The sequence below is a fragment of the Gossypium arboreum genome, chromosome 7, assembly GCF_025698485.1.
Source record: "Gossypium arboreum isolate Shixiya-1 chromosome 7, ASM2569848v2, whole genome shotgun sequence".
Taxonomy (NCBI): domain Eukaryota; kingdom Viridiplantae; phylum Streptophyta; class Magnoliopsida; order Malvales; family Malvaceae; genus Gossypium; species Gossypium arboreum.
The window spans coordinates 13,702,804-13,709,053 of record NC_069076.1 but is presented as its reverse complement, the minus strand read 5'-3'; the positions used below and the strand labels follow the sequence as shown (position 1 = coordinate 13,709,053).

Genomic DNA, 6,250 nt, shown 5'->3' with positions numbered 1-6,250 from the left:
ATCCCTATTTGACATTTTTATCTAAAATCACTTTATAAAACTTTTATATCTATCATTAAACTTTCAAAATCTTCCATTAAACATCAAAGAGCTCAAGTATTCAACAATGGTACTTTTCAAAATCATGAAAAAATTCAAAAATTAGGGTACGACCTAGCTAATATAAGAAGTGATAAACCGTAATTTATACATATTTCTATCCCATGCTTAGCACATTTTATGGATGATTTTTCCTTAAAATTGGTGAATTTGATGCTCCTAATGCCTTAATTTCATGTTTTATACTTAGGTGAGCATAGGAGAGTGAAAGGAACGAGAAACGGGCCAAAAACAGAGAAAATGGGCCAACATACAAAATCAACACGGCCTAGACCTCCTCACACGGGCAGACCACATGGTTGTGTCAATTTGGAAGAATCGAAGCATGACTCACACGGGTGGACCACACGCCCATGCCTATTTAACAGGCTTGACCACGACCTGAAGTAATCACACACGGGCGTGTCCCTGCCGAGCCCAAGTTTAGTCCAATTCGGAAAAGGCCAATTTTGAGGGTTCTTAGGCATTCTAAAGCCTATAAGTACACCCTAGAGGAGGAGGAAAGGGGACACAGGGAGAAGAAAGCATAGAACTACTCAAAGAAAGCTGATTGATCCATCTTAGAAGCCGGATTCATTATCAAGATTGAAGATCTCCCCTCAATTTCCCTTCAGGAGTTTTGAGTTTTTCTTTATGTTTTGTATTCATTATTCTTCTGAGATGTTTACATTTTTAGTTATGAACTAAAACCCCTAAATACCTAAGGGGAATGAAACCTAAGACAGATCTTGTTATTATTATCTGAATTGTATGATAAATATTTTACTTGTTCTTAATTATGTGTTTTTAATTCTTGTCTTGATATTCCAGGATATTGATTAAAGTTAAGCTCTTATTTAGAGGAGGAATAGACCCTGTCTAAGAGTACATTTGTCATAATTAAGCGGAGTTGATTGCGCGCCTAGAGATAGGGTGACAAGATTTTTTCAGATTAGGGTAAAAACCTAATAAGGGGATTCATAGATCGAGTTAATGCAACCTTAGAGAGTTAATTAGAAAGAGATTTCAATTATTCAACCTAAGATTAGACGTTTTTAGTCTCGAGATGGATAATAATATAACTTAGGGATTTCTACGGATCAAGTCTAATGAATAAATCATCTGATTCAGAGTCAAATAACAAGTGAAGTCTAGGTGGATTTTTCCTTAGGTATTGTCCTAATTCAATCATTTTTCCAAAAGTAGTTCCCCAATTCTATTTTCTGTGAATTCTTAGTTTAGCTAATTAGTTAATTAAAACAAACCCTATTATTCTTAGGCTAGATAATAAAAAGACAGTCATTACTAGTACTTTTAGTTCCTTTGGGTTCAATAATCCGGTCTTGCTAAAGCTATACTACTGTTCGATAGGCACACTTGCCTTCATCGTAATAATAGTTAGTTTCAAGAACGATTCATTATAAATATTTAAAACCTGTCACAAATATCATGTATCAAGTTTTTGGCACCGTTTCCCGGGAACTAAGATATTAGGAACACTCGATTTTTATTACTTTAGCCATTTACTTTTACTGTAATTTAAATTTTACTCTAATTTTTATTACTAATTCTTCTTTTTCCCTTTTTCTAGTAGGTTCTTATAGTTTATGACTAGAAGAAACTCGTCAGGACCATTACTTTTTGATAGTGAGATCGACCGTACAGTTCGCAGAAACCAAAGAGAAATAAGGCGAAGCTTAAGATACACTGAGAATGAGCAAGAGGAAGATATTCAAACCACAACCGAGGAGATGGTTGAAAACCAAGAAAATTCGCTACCTCTTGCAATTGCTGTTAATGAAAATCCTGCTCCGCGCACTATGTATGATTATGCTAAACCTAATTTAACAAGAACTGAGTCAAGTATAGTTAGACCTGCTATTGCTGCAAATAATTTTGAACTAAAACCTAAGATAATTCAAATGATACAACAGTTTGTTCAGTTTGATGGTTTGCAGGACGAGGATCCCAACTCTCACATGGAAAATTTCCTAGAATTTTGTGATACCTTCAAAATTAATGGCGTTTCTGATGACGCCATTCGCCTTTGGTTGTTTCCCTTTTTGTTAAGGAAGAAGGCTAAACAATGGTTGAACTCGTTACTACGAGGGTCAATCACTACTTGGGAACAAATGACCGAAAATTTTTTATTAAAATATTTTCCACCTGCTAAAACAGCCAAATTACGTAATGATATCTCTTCTTTTGTGCAGATGGATTTAGAAACACTCTACTATGCGTGGGAGAGATACAAGGACCTTTTGAGAAGATGCCCTCACCATGGGTTACCGCTTTGGCTACTGGTTCAAACTTTCCATAATGGCCTGAATCCTTCGACTTGGTAGATGATTGATACAACCGCTGGAGGAACTATCAATAATAAGACAGCTCAGGCGGCTTACGAATTTATTGAGGAGATGTCACTGAATAACTATCAGTGGCAAGTTATGAGAACAAATCCAACGAAAGCAGCTGGTGTTTTCAACCTCAACGCGATTACTATGCCACCTAACCAAGTAGAACTCTTAAATAAAAAGATTGACGGTTTGTGTAGTTCTACTCAGGTACATCCAGTGATGAGGTGTGATTCGAATGGAGGAGGAGCATGCATAGAATATCAACCCTTCAAACCTAGCATCGAGGAGGAACAAGTCCAATATATAGGTAACAATAACTCTAGATCCCAAAATAACCCATATAGCAATACTTACAATGCAGGTTGGAGGAACCACCCAAATTTTTCATGGGGAGGCCAAGGAAATCAGAGACTACCTCCAGGCTACCAACAACCACCTTACCAACAGGAAAAGAAGCCAAACCTTGAAGAGATGCTCTCAAAGTTTATATCGGTGTCAGAAACTCATTTTTAGAATACCGATGCAGCACTTAAGAATCAATAAGCATCGATCTAAGGGCTCGAAACTCAAATTGGATAGTTTGCCAAGTTGATCTCTGAACGACCACAAGGTAGCTTGCTAAGCAACACAGAATCTAACCCAATGGAGCAACTCAACGCGATTACTAGTCAAGATGAGGAAGGTTTAATCATACCTGAACCAGAACCAAGCCAGGAAACTGAGAGAAGCAAAGGTAAAGGTGAGGTAGACCACAATGAGCAGAAACCGGTAACTACAGAATACAAGCCTCGTGTGCCATACCCAAATGCAACAAGGAAAGACTGCTCAGATGAACAATTTGGTAAATTCCTTAAACTCTTTAAAAAATTACATATTAACTTACCGTTTATTGAAGCTCTATCACAGATGCCAAACGCAATGAAATTTTTAAAGGAGCTTTTAGCAAATAAGCGAAAATTGGACGAGGCTTCACATGTGAAGCAAAACGCAGTTTGGTCAACTATTCTACAGAATAAACTACCTAACAAACTAAAAGATCCAGGGAGTTTTATGATTCCTTGCTTAATTGGTAGTTTAGATGTTAATAATGCATTAGCTAATTTAAGGGCTAGTATTAACGTCATGCCTTACAAAATGTTTAAACAACTAGGTCTTGAGAAACCCAAACAGACTAGGATGAGCATTCAATTAGCAAATAAAACTATAAGATTTCCTAGGGGTATTATTGAAGATGTTCTAGTTAAAATCGATAAATTTATATTTCCCGTTGACTTCGTTGTTTTAGACATAGAGGAGGATAGCAACACTCCTTTGATTTTAGGAAGGCCCTTTTTAGGAACTGCTAGAACGATTATTGATATTGGCATAGGTGAGCTCACACTTCATGTGGGAGACGAAACAATCACCCTTCAAGCTCGCAATTACGACAACACATCGAAAATTGAAGGTGATTGTCTAAACCATTCTACTAAAACTGACAATATGGTGCAACCTACTTTGTAGGAAATGAGTTTGCAGGAAGTACATAAGCCATTTTCAAGCAATAGTAGAGGACCTATTCATGAAGAACGAAAGCTACAAATCGAAGAGCTAGATGAATGATGAACACATAAACCGAGAACACACGATAAACCAAAACTATGCCAGAACAAGCTCAATACCTTTCCAAATCAACTTAAGGTTGGAGATAAAGTTTTATTAGATGCCACAGATCCTCACATTGTCACTTCCAAACGGAATGAAGAAATTCATCTTACGGTACTTATCATTTTCCCATTCGGCACAGTCAAGGTAAGTCATCCCAAGTTCGGTACTTTTAAGGTAATCAATACCCACTAAAAACCTTATTTTGATGAGATTCATAGCAGGAATGAGGAGTATAAACTCCTCGAACCACCATGACCATTCAATGGAGAGGTAAGTCGAGCTTAGACTATAAATAAGTGCTTCTCGGGAGGCAACCTGAGCACTAACTGTATTAACTTCTTTAAATTTTACTTTTTAAAATCTAACATACTAACCAAATCATTAAACACAGGCTTTTCAGAACCACACGGCCAGACACACAGGCATGTCGTAGGCCGTGCACACACCACAGGATGCAACACGACCGTGCGATACGGTCGTGTGAAAATAGGGCAAAAATTTCTTCCCCAACACGGGATGCAATAAGTAGCCACCGCTGTGCGACATTGCCGTGGGTGAAACTGCCAAAATAACACGGGCGTTCAACATGCCCGTGTTTTGAAACTTTGGGTAAACTTGTCAATTTAACACGGTCGTGCGCCTGCATACACGGGCGTGGGAGAAGCGAACGGAGATTGACACGACCGTGCAACATGGCCGTGTACACCAATGTGCCTAAATTCAAAAATTACGAAATGCACGGGCTGAGCTTAGAGCACACGGGCGTGCCCTACGACTTTGTGCCCAATTTCTCTATAAACACCTATTATTTATTTTATTTTATTTTATTTTTGAAATTATTTTTTTATTTCCCTTTAATACTAATTTATCCTGAGTTTTTACAATTTTTATTCTTCGACCATTTTATTATGAGTAATTATGCTTCAGTATACCTCTTAAAGAGTTCCTGATTCTATCACAGTTATAACGAGCTCCAAAGCTCACTATTACCCAAGAACTTGAAACTCCACTAGGAAAGGTTCTCCACGACTGCCATGTCCTGCTCGACCACGAACATAGCCAACTTGAGCTATAATATTCTTTAGGCGTAGCATTTGTGGAACCCAACCTCTACCACCACCGGAGTATCCTCTTCCACTCTCATGCCGATTATTCTCTAGAACACCAATTCAAGGAGTTCATTCATCATTCAAGAAGTTTCACTTCTCTCCCTATCTTATGATTATAAATCTATCTTTTTCAAAATATCTACCTTTGTACATTGAGGGCAATGTGCATCTTAAGTGTGGGGGGGTCTTTTATATCGTCATTAGAAATCCATGAATTTTGTCTTATTCTCATGTGATCTTCTCATGCCATGATTAGAATGGATTTTGATTAATTTATGACTTTTATCGATATATCTTGAATTAAAATAGAGGCATTTATGCATTGGTGGTTTAAACTTTAAGACATTTGGCAATCAAGCATGATAAGTTGATTTTTGAAGAATTAAAAAATTTTAGATTGTTTCCCCAAGTTTAGGCATTATCTTGAGTTGGAATTCACAAGTTTAAACAAAAAAAAACCATAATTTTTGTGAGATCTTGAGCCTTTAGAGTATCTATTATTCCTTTTATGCTCACTTTCATTATGAGTGTGTCAGTATTGAATTGTTATTCTAGAACTTGTTTGATTATGAATGTCAAGACCACACCATTTGATTTGATATGTCAAAATGATAAAGGCACTTAGGTTTAACCCACTCACTCCATAAAATCCTACCTTCATAATTAACCCTTAGTGAACCCCCTTGAGCCTAACAACCCATTCATTAATTTACCCTCAATATTAACCCATAACTCATTATTGTTGAAATCCCCTAAATTAATTTGATCCCTATTTTTTTCGAGATTTGAGTTGGAATAGTTGCTTAGCTATATTTTATTCTATTTTGTAATTTGACTTGTTCTGAAAAAAATACATGTATACATATTAGTAGTAGTGATCTTCTGAGCTAAAGAAGTTAAATTCCATATTTTGAGAAAAAGCTCTGTTGTACGCAATTTATGACTAGTCATTTTTCTAGTTAGGCAATTTTTCAATTCAATCTCGATTATGACCCTTTCTTTCATCTTATGATCACACCCTTTAACCAAAGTCACGTTACAACCCTCTAAAGACCTTTT

The 6,250-nt window shown here is 36.7% G+C and overlaps 1 non-coding gene across 1 annotated transcript; it reads right to left on the bottom strand.

The window, feature by feature from the left end:
- Positions 1-2,258: 2,258 nt before the first annotated feature.
- On the bottom strand, positions 2,259-2,365 carry LOC128296163 (small nucleolar RNA R71). The gene has a single exon (XR_008286711.1). It is a non-coding gene; the product is annotated as a small nucleolar RNA R71 (small nucleolar RNA).
- Positions 2,366-6,250: the final 3,885 nt, after the last annotated feature.